Source organism: Artibeus jamaicensis, unplaced genomic scaffold (assembly GCF_021234435.1).
Source record: "Artibeus jamaicensis isolate MK-2021 breed Jamaican fruit bat unplaced genomic scaffold, CSHL_Jam_final scaffold_916, whole genome shotgun sequence".
Lineage (NCBI taxonomy): Eukaryota > Metazoa > Chordata > Mammalia > Chiroptera > Phyllostomidae > Artibeus > Artibeus jamaicensis.
In genome coordinates this window covers 26,226,935-26,248,933 of record NW_026522059.1, presented here as the reverse complement: position 1 = coordinate 26,248,933, position 21,999 = coordinate 26,226,935, and the positions used below count along the sequence as shown (strand labels likewise).

The 21,999-nt window shown below is 41.4% G+C and overlaps 1 protein-coding gene across 9 annotated transcripts in view; it reads right to left on the bottom strand.

Moving 5' to 3' along the window:
- Window positions 1–21,999, bottom strand: part of NCALD (neurocalcin delta) — a 347,766-nt gene that overhangs the window by 112,869 nt on the left and 212,898 nt on the right. Inside the window, exon 1 of one of the 9 annotated variants that reach the window (XM_053661079.1) lies at window positions 20,313–20,383. The exons of the other annotated variants lie outside the window; for them this stretch is intronic. The gene's annotated coding sequence lies outside the window, so the exon portion shown is untranslated. Of the gene's footprint in view, window positions 1–20,312; window positions 20,384–21,999 lie in introns of those variants that run through there. 9 annotated transcript variants of the gene reach the window in all.

Sequence of the window (21,999 nt, the reverse complement as noted above, 5' to 3'; positions counted from 1 at the left end):
TTTCATGGGGACAAGACTTGAGACTCTACTTCCAACATGGTTTCAAACAATTTGGTGACTTGCAACCTGGGACACGGGACAGCATTTTGCGGGGAGAGCTGAAATTCTGAAGCGCGTGAGACAAGAAGCTCCTACACTCACTGTCCTACTGCCCAGATACTTTGCCTTTCCCACTCACTGCCTTCCCTCTTCCCTCACACCCTGCACTTTATTATGCTGTTTCCTGATTTCCCTGGTCTCTCCAGGAAGGCTTTTCTTATTCTTGATTCTTCATTCCTTCTAACACAAGACCAGCAATTCATCAATAGTTTATTTCTGCTTAAATGCAGAGCTAGCATGGCTATTATGCTGGAGGATAACAACATGTTTTGATACAGTATCTTGTGGCTTTTATTTTAATTTCATAAAAGACAGGTTAAGACAAGGCACTTTAATCACCCTTTTAGAAATTTACAATATCCATTTGTTCATCTTACATAGCGAACCTTAATGAGTGTCTACATGTACCAACCATTATTAGCACTGGGGATACAGAGATCAATAATGCAACCACTGAGTAGTACAACCAGGAGACTGGCATTGCCCACATAAGCAGAGCAGTGAAAGTGGGTCTGGGCTGAGCACTGGTGAGCACAATGCCTTGGAAGCGGGGGTCACAGCCTCCTAATGACGTTGCTGGAGACGAGGGAGAGGCATCAGATAAGACGCCTAGAGAAGATGCTCAAGCTGAGCATGAAGGAGGAGTAAATGTCAGGCAAAGTCAGAGGCACTGGCTTGTCCCCCAGAGAGAAGAGCAGTTGCAAAGCGATGGAGAAGATGTGCACATGGCTTGTTGCAAGATCTTCTAGTTCCTGGGTCTGGTTGGAGCATGTGGGAAAGTGATGAGAAAGTCAGCTGGACAGTAAGCCTTCACGAGTCAGCTCAGAAAGGTCACAGTGAGGAGACAGAGTTTATAATAAAGGAGACGGGAGCTACTCCAAAACTCTGCATCCCTCTGGAGGCAGTTAGAGAATGGGTGGGCTGAGGACCAGATGGCAGGCAGATACACCTGTTAAGAAACTGTGTCATAATGTAGGCGGACAGGATAAGGATCAGAATGAAGACAGTACTAATGGCAGTGAAATAGAGAGATGGCTGGAAGAGATCTTTCGAAGGAATGAGTGACAGTGACACTGGGCTAAGTGACTGATTATATGTAGCGAGTGAGAGAAATTGAGGATGATCCTACTTACGTGGCTTGGTAACATGGTGGACACTTGTATTGTTCTCCCATAGGTGGGTCTCCTCTAAGCACACAGGAGGATAATACCCCATGCCTTCGCTCTCGGGTATAACCACATGACTAGATCTAGCCAATGCAGAAGTCACATGTGTCATTTCTAACCCAGATCATTTGATCGCTAATGTGAGACCCTCCAGCTTTATCTTTCCTTGAAAGTATAAGTTGATCAAATGATTCCTTTCCAGACTGAGCCAACCCATGAATGAGCTACCCTGGAGAGGGTACTAGACCCATAACAGCTTTCACAGGGGTGAGAAATAAATTTCACTGTGTTAAGCCATGGAGATTTGGTTGTTTTTCTTTCATAGCAGCAAAATAGTCTATTCTGACAGATACAGTCAGGTGTAATTAGAGAAATGAATACACTCAAGAAATGGATGCTCATTTATTTACATTTTATTTATACTTTTTAAAAAGTTTTTACCATGGTTTTCAGTACACAGAAGTTTTACCTCCTTGGTTAAAATTATTCTTATGTATTGTATTCTTTTTGATTCTATTCTAAATTGGACTGTTTTCTTAATTTCTCTTTCTAATAGTTGGTTGTTAGTGTATAAAAACTAATTTTTATATATTAATTTTATGTCTGCAAATTTATTGAATTCATTTATCAGTTCTAACAGTTTTTTTGGTTAACTATTTAGAGTTTTCTCTATATAATGTCACATCATCTGCAAACAGACAAGTTTACTTCTTCCTTTCTGATTTGGGTGACTTTTCTTTCTTTTTCTCCTGCCTGATTACTCTGGCTAGAACTTCCAGTACTATGCTGAATAAAAGTGATGAGAGCAAGCATCACTGTCCTGTTCCTGATCCTAGAGGAAACAATTTCAGTGTGTCACCATTGAGCATGATGTCAGCCACAGGACTCTCATATTTGACCTTTTATAGATAGTGACATTCCCTTTTACTCACTTTGTTGAGATTCGTTATCATGAGAGGATGTTGAATTTTTCCAAAAGCTTTCTCTGCATCTATTGAGATGATGATATAATTTTTATCCTTCATTTGTTGATGTTCTAGATCATATTCATGGATTTGCAGTGTTGAACCATTCTTGCATTCCAGGAATAAATTCCATGTGATTGTGGTGTATGATCCTGTTAATGTGCTGTTGAATTTAGTATGCTAATATTTTATTGAGGATTTCTGCATCTACATTTATTAGAGATACTGACCTACAATTTTCTTTTCTTATACTGACCTACAATTTTCTTTTCTTATAGTGTCCTTATTATCCTGGCTTTGGTGTCAGGATAATGCTAGCCTCATTAAATTAGTTTGGCAGTGTTTTCTCCTCTTTTATTTTTTTGGAAGACTTTGAGAATTGATATTATTATTCTTCAAATGTTTGGTGAAATTCACTAGTGAAGCCATCCAGTCCTGCACTTTTTGGTGTTGGGAGTTTTTTTTATCATTAAATCAATGTTAGTAATCAGTCTGTTCAGATTTTCTATTTTTTCCAGATTTGGTCAGAGTAGGGTGTATATTTCTAGGAGTTTATCCATTTCTGATAGGTTATAATTTGTTGGTTCAGAGTACTTTCTTATGATCTTTCTTTTGTATTTGTGTTATCAGGTGTAATGTCTCCTCTTTCATTTGATTTTATTTGAATATTCTCACTTTTTTCTTAGTCTAGCTAAAAGTTTACTGATTTTCCTTCAAAAAAACCCACTCTTAGTTTTGTTGTTCTTTTCTATTGTCTTTTAAATCTCTATTTCATTTATTTCCACTCTGATCTTATTTCCTTCCTTCTACTAACTTTGGGCACTGTTTGTTCTTGTCTTTGTTCCTTGAGGGGTAAAGTTAGGTTGTTTATTTACAATCTTTCTTGTTCTTTAACACAATTATTGATCACTATAATCTTTCCTCTTAGAATTATTTCTGCTATATTCCATAAATCTGAATATAACCACATCCTAATTCCCAGAGCCTATGAATATATTGGTTACATGGCAAAGGGGAATTACAGTTACATAAAGAATTAAGGTTGCTAATAAGCTGACTGTAAAATGGGAGATTAATCTGAGTTACCTGAGTGCCAGGGTCCTTAAGAGCAGAAGAGGGAGTCAGAGTGAAAATCAGGACAGGAGGGAGATAATTTGAAGAAGGTCTGAGTGGTGTGATATGAGAACTCAACTCACTGTGGTTGGCTCAGAAGGCAGCCATGGGACATGGAATGGGGGTGACGTCTGGTAGTGGAAAAGCAAAGACATGGGTTCTCCCCTAGAGCCACCCAGGGGACTCAGCCTGCTTACATGTTGATTTTAGCCCAGCGAAACCCTTAGAGTTCTGACCTCCAGAACTCTAAGGCAATAAAACTGTGCAATTGTAAGTCATTAAGCTTCTAAGTTTGTAGTAATGTTTTATAGCAGATAAAAAGAACAAACAAACAAAAAACAAACCTAATACAGGATGCTTTGTTCCTCTTGACTGGAGTGAGTTAGCTGGACCTAGGGGCCAGTACTGGGATCTCTCAGCCCCCAGGGAAAGTTCGCTGTGGAGGGCATGGAGCTCTTTAAGCTCTTGCCGGTCACTGGGTTTTCAGCCCCCACTGGATAGTCCTACTGTGGTTCTTGCTCTCAGAGCACAAATACACAGATGCAAAAAGCAGGGTTGAAACACACGTATGAGAGGAGCAAAGCTAACACAGAACTCATAAAGAAACTCAAGGCCATAGCCTAAATGAACCAAAATAAGGATTTTAAGACCATACTTGTGATATTAAACAAACAAACAAACAAACAAAAAACTAACCAAAGTATGTGCACCCTACTTCAAGAAAAGTAAACACATGAAAACTGCAGATTACATGAATGAATACATTTAATGGTAATGAATCATGAGATAATTGTATGTTGAGAACCTTACATTCCTATTGTGTTCTTATGTATTTGACTGCATTTCCCACATAGATGGGTCTGTTTGACTCTCTGGCTTCATGAGATAGGAAGGGAGATGTGGAAATTAGTGTTCACTTAAAGTAGGCACCTTGCCCACAGCAAATTAGTGGTCAAGGCTGGGTGTGTACCCAGGTCTTGGCTTCCTATTTAGGCATTTTTTATTGTCTCACTGTAGGGTGCCGTGGTAGAGAGAAGAGAGAATCCCTGTCTTCAAAGAATTTTAACCACTTATTATCTCATAATCATATCACTGTCATTACAAAAAATAATCCTCATATTTGCTAAAGGATTCATCACCGGGCTGCTTGGAAATAGTAAACAAGTCTGCTATATTTTTTGATAACACTCAGTAACCAACACAGGTTTTTAACCACCACGTCTGACAAAGAATTAGAAGTTACCATACATTAAAATCAAATAGAAAAAAAGGTGATGTTTTATAAATGCTATAATGAAATTTAATGGGGAAAATGAATCAAATTATAAAAATTTGTTTTAGTCACAGTTGGTCAAGAAGTTATTATATAAATTAAACTATATCTATACCATAATTAAAGTCTATCTAGAAGTAATTACATAGTACAGTGTATCTATAAAGTATATCTATATAGTAGCTATAAATTAAAATATATCTATAGGATAATTAATTATGACTTTCCTGGGACTTAGTGAATTTTCCCTAATCAAATGATCTTTTTGAGCCCTGGCTGGTGCAGCTCAGTGGATTGAGTGAGGTCCTGTGAACAAAAGGGTCACAGTTCGATTCCCAGTCAGGGCATATGCTTGGGTTGCAGGCCAGGTCCCAGTATGGGGCACATGAGAGGCAACCATGCATTGATGTTTCTCTCCCTCTCTCCTTCCCTTCCCTTTTAAAGATAAATAAATAAAATCTTTTTTAAAATTATTTTTTTGAGGCCATAGGCCAAAAGCCTAGATTTTGGGAGCTGGTTTCCAAAGAATAGTGAGGTTTTTTAAAGATTTTATTTATTTATTTTTAGAGAGAGGGGAGGAAGGGAGAAAGAGAGGGAGGGAAACTTTAATGGGCCAGAAACATCCATTAGCTGCCCCTTGCACACCTCCAGCCGGGAACCTGGCCCGCAATCCAGGCACGTGCAGATGAACGCCTGGCCCACTGAGGTGCACCCTCCCTTGGCGCTGAATGGTGTTTCCTTAATTATGGTCCACGAAGCCTTGCTTAAGTTCGATCTTTCTAAGTCTTGGACAGAAGTTTGAAAATGTTTAGCACGTGCTTCCCTTTACTATGTTTTCTCTAAAACTAAACTATTCAAGTTACAAGCAAACATTAACTAGTGGTTCATTTTTTAATAGACAAATAAAGAAGGAACCCAATTTTGATTAACATCTTAAAAAATGACAAATAGCCAAGTACAGCTTTGCACACTTGTCATTAATTTGGTTCCTGTCACTTAGAATTTAATGGAGCACAGTTTTTTCTACCAGAGGCAGATAGAAAACTCTTTAAGTGTTTTGGGAAAAGCCAACATCTGGTCACATGTCCTGCTCCTGGTTCCGAGACTAATGCCATGTGACTGGAAGAAACATTTTTCTGCCTTTCTCTGGTAGTTCACACTTTGAAAAGAGGAATTAATAGTCACACGTGTGTATTAGCATTTGCTATTTCCCAAGTAGTCTTCTACACACTTCCACTGAATCTTCACAACAACCTGATGAGTCAGGCACTCCTGAGCTTCCCACTCACAGGTGAGAAAGTGAAGGCCCAGGAAGAAAGTCAAGTCTGCAAGTCCTTGCAGCTGTGCAGTGGGGGTGCTGAAGTCAAATCCAAGCTGGCTGACCCTGGAGCCTGATTCTCCACCCACCTGCGCTTGCCTCCTCAGCACCCCCAGCAAGCTCTCCACACCCCACTCCCTCCACAGCCTCCCCACGGTCTTCCATCAGGGCAGAAGGTGTGGCCTTTCGCATACATGTACTGCATGACCACTTTTTCTCAACTCTGAGGCTTTCCTCAACCGGCCAGGTTTATTCACTCAATCTGGATGGTGGCTCTGTAACCAGAGGGATGAGGCTTCTTTCCGTTTGTCGGCTGGGCTTCTGCCAAGGACTTGCTTTCAATTTTTAGAAAAGATTGGATTTCTTCCCCTCTCTTCTTGGAATGTCTTTAAAACCATGTTTCCCACTTAAAAAAAAATCCAGTCTTCCTCTATCATCTGCTTTTTCTCACCAGCCAGGAGGATTTATGCTTGCATTCCTTTCTTCTTCTCAAAATTCAATAATAGAGGATTTCAAATTTAGGAATGACTCCTGGAAAGGACAGGTCCCCATTCTTCCGCAGAAGATTCAATTCCTTATCATTCCACATGTATTAATATGTCAGGTAGCCAGTATGTGCTTTGAAAAGCACAAAAGCACGTTGAGAAGATGACACTGAGGTGCACCAGGGCAGAGGACCGAACAATGTTGATCAGCACTCAGAACACTGCCTTCTAATCAGATTAGATCATTTCGAAAGGTTTCTCATATATGATATATAATCTCAGCTAACCTCAGTCAAGCTTCTATAACACATGAAGCAAGCCTACTTACTGCCATATGGTGGTTCTAGAAACAATTTCAAGAAGACTTTTGCTTCAAGTCATATAAGACGGCAACTTGAAGTTCCAGTCTCTTGTTAAGAAGCCAACACAGTGAGTGAAATGGCACATCCTCACTATCTGTGAACGTCAACAACCACCAAGAAAACAAAGACTGTGACCAAGAAGAGCCACTGTGCACACCAGGGTCCTGGTGGACAGTACCGACTGGGGTCAGTGGGGTTAATTAAACTTTGGAGTTTTAATTTATAAACTTTACTTTCTCTCTGTGAAATTTATAGTGTGAAGAAGTTTATATACCAAACTGATGACATTGCCATATTTTGGCATTTCATTAATGCTTATCTTAATATTGTCATTTAGTTTCCCTGCCAAATTTCTGATGAGTCTATTAGAGAATGTGGCATGATTAGGAATGAATTTTCAGCCTTTGGACAATTTAATTAATGCACCATCTCTGAACTTAGCATTGACATTCATTGTTTACTCATTCAGTATAGTCATCTGTTCCTAGGGATTCTGTGCTTACTCCTGTAAGCCAGAGGCCAGCTGCTGATTGGAGTGCTGATGGGCCCACGTACTTTTTGTTTTGCTCAAATGTTTGAAATAATACAAAGGCAGATTTCTAGTTTTGTTCAAAAAAAGTAGCGACACTACACCACTTCTCCTGGGACCATACCTGCAACCTCCTTTTGAAGGGGCAGATGGCCTCCATTTTTCCACAGCCCACCTCCAGGCACTCGATGATGTCACCAGTCTGGCTGTTAGAGGCATTACTTCCTGCAGATGTGAGCAACTGGCTTCTGTTCCGAGCCTCCAGCTTTAGAGCACCCCATGCTGCCTTCTTCTCCTCATGGGTCAGAGTCCAAAAGCCAAGGACACATGCCCACATTGAGCTTACAGTGACCTTTTCCTAAGCCCAGACTACATTCCAGGTGCCCAAGACTGAAATTTCATGTCTAGTTATTCTAGCCACTTCTAGGACCTGCATAAGCCCTTATCTCAGCTGGCCCTCCCAAGGGCAAATGTACAATGTCATTGCTGTCCCCAAGGGCTGTGTGTGTGTGTGTGTGTGTGTGTGTGTGAAGGATGGGAGGAAATGGCAGTGAGTGGAGGGGTAGAGGATGGAGCTTGAACCAGAGAGTTCACATATACGGTAGGCCTCCCAAAGATATCCCACCCTAGTCCCCAGAACCTGTAAACATGTCACCTTACATAGTAAAGGAGTCTTTACAGACATGATGAAATTAAGCATTTTAGGATGGAGAGATTATCCTAGATTATCTGGGTGGGCTCAGTGTAGTCACAAGAGCTTTATAAGTGGGAGACAAGAGGATCAGAGTCAGTAGTAGGAAATGTGGCGATGGAACAAAGAGGTCGGAATAATGAGAGAGGGAGGGGCCATGGGCCAAGGGGTACAGGCAGCCTCAAGAAGCTAAAGAAGGCAAGGAGAGAATGAGTCATCTCCTCATGGCCTCCAGAAGAAATGCAGCCCTGTGAGACCCGGAGTTCACACTCTGACCTTCACAATGGCAAGATAATAAACGGGCATTACTGTGAGCCACTGAGTTTGCAATAATTTGTTACCGCAGCTACAGGAAACTAGTACAACATGCTGGCAGGGGAGGCCTCTCAGGAGGAGGAGCCAGGGGTGAGAGAGCGTGAGAAGGTGAGGGACTGTGGGCTAGGGCTTCCACCTGGACACTTGTTTGGGGCCGTCTCAAATATTAATTCATAACAATACAGGCTCAAAAGATGCTGTTTTAGTGAAAGACTTATACCAAATTGTACTCATAGACCTCATATTTTAATTTTTGGATACATATCTGTGCAGTAGGCCAGGTACTGTTAGCACAACAGTATTTCAGAAACCCACCCATTTATGTGTTAGTTACAAAATGATGCTGCACTAGGCTACAGAGATGATTTCATCAAATCATGATAAACCAGATGTAAGGGAGAAAAACATTGCATTGAGGCTTGATTTCATGCATCTCTTTTGACAAGCTTCAAACCGAATTTCCCCTGTATCAAATTTCTTAAATATTTACTTGTGTCTTATGTTCTCAGGAAACAGACATCATAATATGTTATTCTACGGTTCAAAAATTGAGGAAATTAAAAACAGAAAATACAACAGGCTGTTGGTATGGGCGCACTGCTAGTCTGCAGGGGTAAGGGAGGACCCATTAGACATTCTGGTATTTTCAACCCGGCCTCTACAGACTGCCATCAATTCACACACTTAGAAAAAAACTTCCCCATGAGAACCATGATTGGTCCAGTGGTTTAGATCTGTAGGAAAATGACTCTCTTCCCAACTAGAAAACAGTGCTAACACTGAGAGTTTTGGCGTGCAGGCAGGAGAAATACCTAATAAAAAATATTTTCCCACAGTTTCTATCTTATCCTAGGGGACTTTCTTACGTTTTGATTTGGTTGTATATATATTTACCACAGGTCGCTTTGTTCGCATAAAGTTCATATAAACAAACAAACTAGAATCAAAGTCACATGAAAGAATCTGTTTTTTTCCCCCTTGATTCAATGATCTAAGCTGTTACTTTACTTGAATCATCCCAGGAACCAGCCAAGAGCTGAGCTGTCGGATGCCCGTGAACGCAGTGGCCCCGCCATGTCTGGAAGGGGCCACGCTGCTGAGATGCACGGGCCGTACACAAAGGCTGCACCTGGCCGAAGGCTTGACGTAGTCTTGAAAACTCTGAAAAGTCAAGACATGTGCCAAAGTTCCTCTCTCCTTCTCCCTCCTTCCCTCCCTCTCTCACTCTCCTTCTCTCTTGAAGGGGAAACACCTGGATAAATAAGATTTTGTCCATGGGTCTTTCTCTAAAGAGAGCCAAGGACAAAATGGAGAAGAGAAAATAAATAGGGAAAGAAATAAGGGGAGCTTCAAGGAATGATGTTCTGACTAAAAAAAGAAAGAAGAAGAAGAAGGAGTAAAAAGTTTTCATAAGTTATCTAAAGAACACCTGGCAGAAATTGACCTGAAAATGTAATTTCAAACAAGTGTTCTCTCAAATCTGGAAAGAAACCCAAACCTTATTATAAATATCCTAGTTGAGGTTTTGGAAGAGCAGTGGATGAGATGGCATGCATTTCATATGCTTTGAGTACAATTTAATTCTGGGTTTTTCTTAAATTCATCTCAGGAAAGGGTAATCAATACCATTCTCGGCACAGCTTGACAAAGAGCTTCTTGTCTTTTGGCTGAATCTCTTCTCTTGGACCGGTGGATTATATCCCATCTTCTCGGAGCCTCTCAGTTCTGTACTCTTTTGGAAAGAATGGAAATCCTATCAACACTCCCTCTTAAACAGCACTATATTTAAATAGAAAAGTCTGGAAAAATACAAAACAACATGGAAATTTTTCCTGACCAGGCTTTATGCAGCTGACTTGGCTCCTCATATCCCTCCCCCACCCCAGCCCCAAGCACAAGCCTACGGTATTGGGATTCATCAGCTTCTACGGAAGTCCAGCGCGATGCATGCTGGACCCATCTGCAGGCACTTACTTCAGTTGTGTGCCTGGGGAGATGGCCCCAAGCAGAGACATTTTAATCCTCTGGAATTCAGGTTTTTAAAAATGTATTCTTTACATGTGACTGACCCTTGCACACAGGTGGGTTTGAATCAATCAGATCTGTGTTATGATAAAGGTTAAAGCCATTCTCTTTGTTTACTAAGTGCAAAAGGATGCTAGAGAACATCTAAAGTCTTTGTAACTCCTTCTGTCTGAAAGTATTAAATCTACCTTTCATGCCGAGGCCATAAGTCGTGGGGAAGCTAACCTGTTTAGAGCATGATCCCATTAGCAGGAAATTTACTGGACAATACCATACTTTTGATTCTTCGATGCATCCAATCAGTTCTTACACTGTGAATGAGAGTCCAAAAGTCAAAAACCAGGGGGAATTGAGGACTCTGTGAAGTCTCTTACCTCTCATTTGATGCTCTGTTTCTCTGAGTAACTGTATTTCCTTCCAGTATTTTCCCTGACCACTCCCTTGTTTTCCTGCTACTCTTTCTTAATCTGGGTAATCGCTCTTTCTTTCCAGCTCCTTCCCCTGCTGTTGACTCCTATTTTTTAGGCCAGTGCCTCTTTTTTCCCTTCGGGCCCCTCCCTCAGAAGGCAGGCTCAGACACTTCTGTACTTCATTCCAAACCAAAATAAAGTGAGCAATCTCTAATGCCTTAGAATGGGATCCCCAAAATTTTCAGTGAAGGGAATGGCTTTTTCTTTCTTCCCAAGCTCCAAGATCCCTGGGCAAAGGACACATGGCAACGAAATCTGCAGGGCTCTGCCCCTTCCCTTCACAGTGCTGTTTCTCAAAGCATGGAGTGCAATTTCAGAAAGTGCATAGTTAATGTAGATTCAGGTTGTGTATTTATTGTAATGTGCATTAGAAAAAATATAGCTGGCATATCAAACCTGTAGTTTCACAGCCATTACTGCTTCAAATGAAAATATAAAGAGGGAGTGATTTAAAGAAAAATATTAAGCAAAAAAATAGTAGAGATAGAATGTGGATATGGTAAAAATCATGAAGATGAGGCATGAATGACTAAACCTTGGGAAATACCACTTGATGGAAATGACTTGGAACTAGGAAGAATGGGACATGATGTCAGCTTCTGGCCATACTTTCTCCTTCCTTGCCAAAGCCTTGAGCTGAGAGCAGAGGGTGGGAATGCAGCTGTTCCACAGGCTGGAATTCACAATTTCACACCAGGGACCAAAACATGTAGCAATGTTTCTGAATAGATAAATCAGATTCATACCCTGCTATAACCAAGGATACCACTGCCATTAAATCTACAATTGGAAGCATTCTGGGATAACTCAGCTTAGAGGCTAAAAAGCAACTAATTTGGGCTTGTCGATATTTCCTCATGATTAGACTAGGACTAGATATTTGAGGAAGAATACCACCAAGGTGAATAGTCCTTCTCTTTGCATCATAAATGATACATAGATCATTTATGTATCTATGTATCTGCATGTGTTTACAAAAGCATGTGCATATATGTGTGTGAATGAGTGTGTATGTGTGTGTGATATATGAGGTCTGTCTGGGAAAAGTCCAGGATTGTTAATACAAGGAGAATGGTTTGCATGACATTGTTGTAACCTGGCAGCCAAGGAGAGTGGACTGGAATGCGCATGTGTGAACAATGATGACTTCACTGCACTAGTCAGTGGGGGTGGTAGATGCCACTGAGTGAGCATGTGTACTGTGTGACCATCACATTCAAAATGACTGAGCAAGTACAGCAACAAATCTGCACCAAATTTTGCATTAAGCTTGAATATTCCTTCACTGAAACTATCAGATGATTCAGATGGCATTCAGGGACAATGCAATGAGTGCAGTACAAATAAAAGTGTGGCGCAAATGCTTCAAAGATGGTGGAGAATCTGTCGAAACTGATCTACTTTTTAGAAGGCCTGCAATGAGCAGAGCACCTGAGAATGTTGAACATGTATGGGCTGCAATCAACGAAGATCAGAGAACTGTGTGAGGTTCCAAGGTGCCTACTTTGCAGGGGACTGAGGCATCATTGTCCTATGAACAATGTATCTTGTATCTTGAATCTTCTTCAACAAATGTCTCTATTTTTCATATTACATGACTGGATACCTTTTGAACATATCTTGTATACATATATACACACATGTGTGAACATGTGTATAATATGCACACATATACATATATGTGAATATATGTAAATATAAATATAAGATTACACTAATATCCTCAGACCTGCTTTTAATCTACTGGCTTAATACTGACAGCCAGTATTATCTTAAAGGCTTCACTTTGCATTTAAAATCCTGAATCAGTAACTGCTATGGGCTGATGTCCAAAAAGATGTGTTGAAGTTCCAACCCCCAGTATCTCAGAATGTTCTTTGAAAATACAGTAGTTGAAGATGTAATAGTTAAGATGAAGTCATAATGGAGCAGGGTGGAACCTTAATCCCACAACTGGTGTCCTTAAAGAAGAGAAGACAGAAAAGGAAGACAACCCATGAAGATGGAAGCAGACATCAGAGTGATTCTGCCCACGAACACCTGGACTACGAGCAGCCGGAAGAGACAAGGATTCTTCCCGACGGCCTTCGGAGGGAGCACGGCCCTGTCAACGCCCTGACTACAGCCTTCTAGGCTCCCAAACTGTGGGAGGATACCTTTCCGTTGTCTTGAGGCACTGGGTTTGTGACACTGTTACAGCAGCCCTAGGAAACTGATATTGCACCTGTATATTTGACACCATCTACGTTCTACTCTGTATGTATCTGGTAATACACAAACTATCCACCTTACTTCAAAGGCTACCTCAGTTATATCGCATTTAAGGCTGTATAGATCCCATGTAGCCTGAGGTTTGTGTTATTTTTAGAATAATCTTGTATTTTCTTTCTGTAAGCCCAGGATCTTTGTAACATGTTTGCTATGGAATAAAGTCCTGTTTGAATTTTGTTTAGTCAAAAAAAAAAAAGACTATCTAGATCCTTCTTATACATCTGTCCTTGGTAGCAAAGATGATCACTTATTTTCTAGTACCTCCCAACCACCCAGTGCAGTGCCAGGTATGGGGTAGGAACTCGTTCAATGTTTGCTGACCTGAGTATCTGCAGGCTTCCTCTGTCAACCCATTAGATTAGACAGGAGGGTCTCCCTTCTAAGACTTTTTTCATTGCCTTGAGCTCTGCTGGGTGAAGTCCTCCCTCCCCTTTCCTCTCCCTCCTCCCTTCCTTCTCTCTTCCCTACTAACCCCACCGTCCTGTAATCGATACTCACTGGGCACAAAACATGTGCATACCATAGTTCTAGACTCTAAAGAATTAGCAGTGAACAAAAGACACACAAATCCATGATATCTTAGAGGCTTACATTCAAATGGGGAAGAAAAATCTTGAATCTGAAACTGCAAATTCCCAATGTCTAAGTGACAACGAAGCAGTGGTATGGGGGGTGATAGAATGCGCTTTGGGAATGGTTTCCACGGCTCATTTGGCCAGCCGTGGTCTTGTGGCCTCTTCCCCAACAACCAAGGCCCCAGCTGAACAGCCGTACTTTACTTATCCTATTTCTAAATTCCTTTCCCTTTCCTAAGAGGAAGAGGGAAGGAATGAAGAGAATTGGGGGAGAAAACAAATGTGCCAGAAAGTAGAGGAAGGAGTGAGAATAATGATTCTCCTGCAGCACATTGAAAAGCCAGCCCTTCCTGAGCTGTGCCGGGGTAACAGCCTCGCCTATGTTCACAGCTTTATTGTTACTGCATCACTGAGTTGACCACATAACAGCATCATAATAATGACTGGCCAGAACTGAGAGCGTTATTGCCAGGAAGTGGCCTAGACACTCAGCAACTTGAACCCACTTTCTCCTCACCACAATGCTATGAGACAAGTACCACTGTTTTTCATTTCACAGGTGAAGAGCCGGGTGCTCACAGAGGAGCACCCAGCTCTTTGGTTCCAAGTCATTTTTCGTTCCAAGTCATTTCTTCCAAATCCCACAATTAGTCAGCAGCAGAGTCCAGACACAGATGTTTGTGGTTTGGACCCCAAGTCCTGGCCCTTCCCCTGTTTCCAGGGAACCCCCCTCCCCAGAGGGAGGCACCAACTGCCCGGGTTGCCCAGCCTACACGGCCTTCAGGCAGGATTTCCTTCCACAGCAACAGACCGCGGCAACCCTGTCCCCTTTACCACTTCACTGTATTTGTCTCCACCCCCACCCCAGGGTTCCGTATCCCCTGGTTACTCGGGTACCAGATATTTGAGTGACATTTACTGGATTTCCAATGATCACAGTCTGTCTTTCCCAGTACCTCTTAGCTCTTTAATTCTCTCCTCGTTATTTAAGCCAGCATGGAGCAATTTTCCAAAACATCCAATTAACAAGTGCACAGAAGAGACTGGGTCCGTAATTAATGAATGATCTAGGGCACAACAAGGCAGAAGCAAAGCCAGGGATGTGCAAAGTACCGACAACTGAGCCTGCAGGAGGGAGATGCACACGCCCTAGGACCCCTCCCCGGCCCTCCCTCAGGAGGGAGAAGGAACCCAACAATCCGCTCATTCAAATCCCAGAAGCCCCTCCAGGTTTTGGGATTGAACAGGCATCAGTCACTGGGTGGTAATCTCAAGGGGAACATCTTCCCATCCAGGATGTTCTAGTGGTGAAAGGATTCTTTCCTGTTGTTTTCTTGTGGGGAAAGTTGGGCTCACTTTCCTTCCACAATGGTTCCAGCTTCTTTAGAGACAGTCTTTCCTGCAAGATGGCCCCAATGCCTGGTATTTCTTACTTTTCCTTAAAGCAGAAGCCAGGTTAGAACCCTGGGATTGAAGAGACCAGTCTAGGATGACTGTGGAGGCAGAGAAAGGGAAGAGAGGAGAGCATCAGGATTCTCAGATGTACAGTTACTATCCCAACTTGGAGAAGACAGGAGGGCTTGGGTAGAAGCACCTCCAGATCAAATTCACCCCGACCCCGACTTGCCTGACACCCCTGGTGAAGGGTAAATGTCAGGAGAGTGCTCGCTCTGCTCTTAGCGAAAGTGTTGCCTCTTCATCAGGAGGCAGCAGGAGTGACCTTCACTTTTGGTTATTAGGGACTCTAGTCACTGCCTGAAAGGCCAGAACCGGCAAAACAAGAAGTCTAAAAGAATTACAGCAAGTTCCCACATCTCACGGGGATGACAGAACCACCGTCGCACACTTGCCAGCAGTGAAAATTAGAAGTCTTACATAGAACAGCAGAGTTGAAGGGACCTTTTACTACTTTTTCTCACCTACAGCCTAATTTCCTTTTGGTTCTAGCTTGGACTCATGCCAGCTTTCAGGGCTGATCTCTGCAGTAAGGGAGTGTGTCTAAGTCCACCCTCCCCTACACCCCACAGTCTAAGCACTCTGCTCATTACCACGGCAATGAATACAGCCATGTCAGATGAAAGGGAGAGGAAAATGAAGATACCTTCATTTGCCGCTACTGGTCAAAAGAGTAAATACTATGATGCACGTTGCTAAGCAATGTTGCAATGTCAGTCCTTAATAACTCCATTAGTAACACAGGGTGGGACAGACTACATTTTGGGAATGATGAGATGCTGTGCCTTACTTCTGTGAATAATCAGCCTCACCAACCACGGCTTCCAACACAGAGCACAAGTAATTAGTGTCTGTTGCCTGGCTGGGATGCCTGTTAGAACCCAGTGGTAAGTGTCCTGTGGGGAAGGCTATGAACTCTCTGCTAAGCCGTTCCCCCACGGTGCCCACCAGTCTTAAAAAATGAACAAATTAATAAATAAGCACACATTCTTCTCATAAAATGTCCTCTCTCCACTCTTGTGTTTGTATATATAGCAAGTGCTAGAAAACTGTGAGTTTTAAATACACTTAGAGTTTGGGAGTAAAATGATTCTACAAACGTTTAACCTTCTGATTCAGAGATAACGCTGCTTTGGGAGATGCTGTAGGAGGGTGACCAGCTCTGCAGCCAGTCCCGGGTCCTGTACTGATGGCAACAGCCCTCTGGTTTGTGGAGACGAAGAAGTTGCTCAGATGTGGCCGACATCTAATGGCTTCCTGCGTCTTTTTCCCAGCGTTCCCTGGCTACCCCAAATTCCCAGTGGCCCAGAACTCCCAGTATCCAGCATTCCCCAGTCATTCAGCATTTCCCAGTTACTAGGTAAGTATTAGGCAGAAGTAATCTGCAAAAAATAACAATGATCACCTTTTCAGCAGGATTCTACCAACAGAATTCTGGAACTTTCCATCTCTAGACAAGCAATGCTGCATGACAGACACTGTTGTATCAAAATTAGAGTGTGGAGTCCAGATGGAACCGGACTCCCTCGGGTGAATCTCAACAACGCAACTTCTCACTGAAGTGACTTTGGGCAAATGAATGTCTTCTTGCCTCTGTGTCCCACCAGCAATCGCAATGCTTAAATAAGTTGATTTACATAAAATGCCTTGAACAGTGCCTCCTTCTGGCACCTTCCGGCTCTGGAGCAGAGCCTTATAAGTATTTGCAAGAGTCTTCAACCACCCACTCCCCACCCCCCCCATTAAAAGAAAGCAAATACCACTGTTTGTAAGGGATAAAAGAGGCTGACTCCAGAGTGCACCCACAGGACCTGCATTCGCTGCTTTTAAATTTCTGAGGAAGCCACTGATCTAATGAAGCTAGAAATAGCCAACTTTCAAATTCCTATAACATCAAACTGTCACTCATTATGGCTCTGGTCATGTGCCATATGTTTCCCAGAAATAACAAATGTTCCATCCACGGAGAAGCAAGTGGCTAATAAAGGTTGGAAAAACATATATAGTAAATGTCCTTGTTTTTCTTGGCTGTTACCTTTAATATAATGAAATATTCAATGAAAAAGATATGAACATCAACCGCAACAACTTCTACACTCCAGAAAGTCTTTAAGAAAGACTCTTAAACTACCAAAAGTTAGAAATCTATGTTCAAATAGCATTGTCAAGTAATTTCTTTTGAATCTTACATTTTAAATTTTGAAAAGCGTTACTCAGTTCTCAGTGTTTTTCCCAGTAGAAATTACAGTGATAGATGTTAAACTAACTCCATGTGATTCTCGTTTTCAGAAACAATTTTAGACTGCTTAAGAGTGTCAACGTATCCCCTTGGGTTGCATTAAAAAAAAGCCATTTTAGCTTTAAATATAGCTTTTTTGTGTGGGTTGCTTTTTTCTACTAGAACACATTTCTCTGAGATAATTTCTCAATCTTGCTATTTAACAGGCTAAATGCTTTAGATTTTTTAAAAATGTCCCTTTATTTTATTTAAATATGACTTAAGTGGATTTTTGCAACTATCTAGTGAAAGAAAACTAAGTTATTAATCAAGTGATGGTCATTTATAAAGGCCGTACCAGCACTAGGAAGCTGGAGGTATGTTTTATTTCAGTACATTTTATACTAAAGAGCATGTATTTTTAAAACAAATCAGTTTGATATTCTCATTCATCCCTATTTTCTGATGTTGACAAGACATGAAAATCTGACAAACCCACAACTATCAACAACCAAATCTGAAAAAACAAAAACAAAAATAAACTAAGCACACAACTAGAACAGGAATAGATTCGCAGAAATGGAGATCACATGGAAGGTTATCAGCAGGGAGGGGGTGGGGGGAGAATGAGGGAAAAGGTACAGGGAATAAGAAACATAAATGGTAGGTACAAAATAGACAGGGAGAGGTTAAGAATAGTATGGGAGTTGGAGAAGCCAAAGAACTTATATGGATAGGACCCATGGATAGGAACTAAAGTTGGGAAATGCTGGTGGTCAGGGGGGAGGGTACAGGGCACAAAGAAATAAAGGGGAGAAAAAATGGGATGACTGTAATAGCACAATCAATAAAACATATTTTAAAAAAAGACATGATAATCCTGTCCAAGTTAAAAAGTGATTAAGATCGGATCCAAGCGACTGTGGAGACAGGCCCCATTATCCGCAGTCTGGTGGAACTGCCTGCACTTACTACGTGGCAGGTGAAGCTAGGTGCTGAATTATAGGAATAAAAAGCAGACCAGGTCCTGTCCTCATGGAGCTTATAATGCAGGGCGGTGCCACTTACAGTGTGGTCTGTGGGCCAGCAGTACCCCATGAACTACTTCTTATCAGACTGCAACAGGACAAGTAATTGTTCAAATGATGTCACAGAGACTGGGCATTGCTGCAACACCCAACGTGTGACCAAGTGGATTGACCTCACCTCACTGGATGGTTGCCAAACTTGCACAATGAATTTGACACGGCGGGATCAAAGGACTGGTTATGGACAGGAGGACATATATTGGCTGTGACAAACTGGAATTGAAAAGAATCTACTCCTTCCAATACACAGTTTAAGAAGCACTAGTCTAGGAAAGGGAGAGGAGTGGGAAGAGAAAGAGGAAGGGAGGAGACAGAGTTTCATTCCAGCTGAGAATATCTGAAAAAGTTTCATGGAAGAAATGATTTTTTTTAATGTTAGGATCTTGGAATTTCAATATATATTACCAACTGCTTCTTTGAAGAAAATCCCACATAGAAAAGGCTTAAGCTGTTGATCAATAGAATTGGAAGGGACTTGATTTTCCTTTGTCTCTTTTGTTTCCCATGAATTAAATGGGTTATCACAGAAAGATAAAAAATGAAGATCAAGATCAAGAGGGAAAAACAAAGATCAAGATAACCCAAATTTCAGTTCAACCCCTGGGTTAGTGAGCATGAGCCATATTTCTTTTTTTTTTTTAATTGAATTTATTGGGGTGGCATTGGTTAATGAAATTGTACAGGTTTCGAGTGTACAACCACAGAACACATCACCAATATGTTGCATCATGTGTTCACCACCCAAAGTCAAGTCTCCTTTCATCACCGTTTCCTCCTTACATCCTCCTCTACCTCCCCCACCCCCTTCCCCTCTGGTAATCACCACACTGCTGTCTGTGTCTACGAAGTTTTCCTTTGCCTAATCCCTTCACATTTTTCTTCCAGGCCCCCAACCCCCTCCACTCTTACAGCTGCCAGTCTGTTCTCTGTATCTATGAGTATGTTTCTATTCTGTCTATTTATTAGATTCCAGTAGATGTAAGTGAAATCATATGGTATTTGTCTTTTTCTGACTGGTTTATTTCACTTAGCACAATGTTCTCCAGGTCCATCCATACTGTTGCAAAAGTAAGATTTCCTCCATTTTAATGGCTGAGCAGTATTCCACTGTGTAAATGTACCACTGCTTTTTTATCCACTCATCTACCGATGGACCCTTGGGCTGCTTCCAAACCTAGGCTATTGTAAACAACACTGCTATGAACATAGGCGTGCTTACTTTCTGCATGTATAGTAAAATTGGAATGATACAGAGAAGAAATAATTCTTGAGTGTGGATTGAGATTTAAGAGGTGGAGATGACAGGATTAGGAAAATGAAGGTGGAAAAGTACAAGAATGTCGTGGGCCACCTGGTTCACTGTGGTTGGAGTGTGACATGGGGGTGGGGCAAATGGGAATAAAGGAGGGAAATGTGAAAGGTCAATGGCAGTCAGCTGGCAGAGGACTTCTGATGCCATGGAAAAGAATTAGAACTTTATTTCTGAGACAACTGCAAGTTCTTCAATATTCCTGAATGTGAGAGTGACATTGGTCTCATTTGCATATTGGTCCCCATATGCAACACTTTGAGGTAAGGGGCCTTTAGGTGAAGTAAATAATAACAGCAAAAAGGAACTTTTAAAAACAGTTATTCCAGTGGTGTCTTATGTTAGTCATATTTCTAAGTAAACTTGGGCAATCTTAAGTTTTCCCAGGCACTGTAGCATAGTAAATTACCACTTCAGAAGATCTAATCCTGTATGATTAAAGTGATTTTTAAAATGTCATTTCTTAGCTTATAGTACTTATAACATTTACACAGGGAGAACACATATTTTTCGTGTTTTCACAAACTCTGATTAAACCACAGAAATTAAGGAACCTTAAACCAATATACTATTGTAAAAACTTACCCTATAATGTCAAGGACAATCCCCGAAGGACACAGAAGTGGCCCTTTTCTCTCTCTTTTGTTCTCTGCTTCCTATAAAACCAGAACTGAACTTGTTAACTGTGCCCCATTTCAAGTCCCTGTGTGCCACCAAAAGGCTGTGAATCCTTGCAGCTGACCAACTCGGAGCGTTTGGCAGCATTAAGGTTTTCACAAATGTACCTTTAAAAAAACAGTTAAACTACTAAGTAAGTTTTAAATTTGGAGGATAAAATTTCATAAGGTTTTTAACAAGTAAAACAAGGCTCTCAAAGGGTATGCCCTCTCCCCAGCCAAAACAAACATACAAACAAAAAACCAACCCAAACAACAACCTATTACCATGTTAGGATTTCACACATTTGGGTGAGTAAAAATATGATTGATTATTTAGTCTTCTAATTCTGGTTTCATAATTTTTATAATATATTTTATTGATTATGCCATTACAGTTGTTCCATTTCCTCCCTTCATTCCCCTCCACCCTGCAAACCCCCTCCCCCACATTCCCCCCCTTTAGTTCATGTCCATGTGTCATAAGTTCTTTAGCTTCTACATTTCCCATACTATTCTTGCCCTCCCCCTGTCTGTTTTCTCCCCACTGTCTATGCTACTTATTCTCTGTACCTTTACCCCCTTTCTCCTCCACCCGCTCCCCTGTTGCTAACCCTCTGTGTGATCTCCTTTTCTGTGACTCCGCTCCTGATCTAGCTGTCCACTTAGTTTGCTTTTGTTTTAGGTGTGGTTGTTAATAACTATGAGTTTTCTGTTCTTTCACTGTTCATATTTTTTATCTTCTTTTTCTTAGATAAGTCCCTTTAACATTTCATACAATAAGGGCTTGGTGATGATGAACTCCTTAAACTTGATCTTATCTGAGAAGCGCTTTATCTGCCCTTCCATTCTAAATGAAAGCTTTGCTGGATAGAGCAATCTTGGATGTAGGTTTTTGCCTTTTATGACTCGGAATACTTCTTTCCAGCCCCTTCTTGCCTATAAGGTCTCTTTTGAGAAATCAGCTGACAGTCTGGTGGGAACTCCTTTGTAGGTGACTGTCCCCTTATCTCTTGCTGCTTCTAGAATTCTCTCCTTCATTTTAATCTTGGGTAATGTAATTATGATGTGCCTTGGTGTATTCCTCTTTGGGTCCACCTTCTTTCATAATTTTTTTAATTGCAGTATAAGAACTATAGAACTTTAAAGAGACTATCCTGCTAAACTGAAAGCTATGCATTTAGCATCGGCCATGTTTGCAATACTACAACTGCAGTACAAAGCTCAGACACAGTGCTGTGGGTTATTCACGGACCACAATGTCAGGGCACATGCCTGGGTTGTGGGCTGGGTCCCCTGTAGGGGGCACATGAGAGGCAACTGCATGTTGATGTTCTTTCCCTCTCTTTCTCCCTCCCTTCCCCTCTCTCTAAAAATAAATAAATATAATTTTTTAAAAGACAGATCATTATTATGCCTCCTTTTGATACAATGACATATCCCCTGATTTTTCTGACCTGAAGGTACCCTGCACAGATTTAATTCCATCAATGGTAATGTGTTATGTACAGATACACAAACATTGTCCTCAGGACATCTTCAAGCAGATCTTCAGAAAGGGCAGGTGTGGCTGAAAACTCAAACAAGGTTCCAGATATGTAGTATTTTCTGAGTTG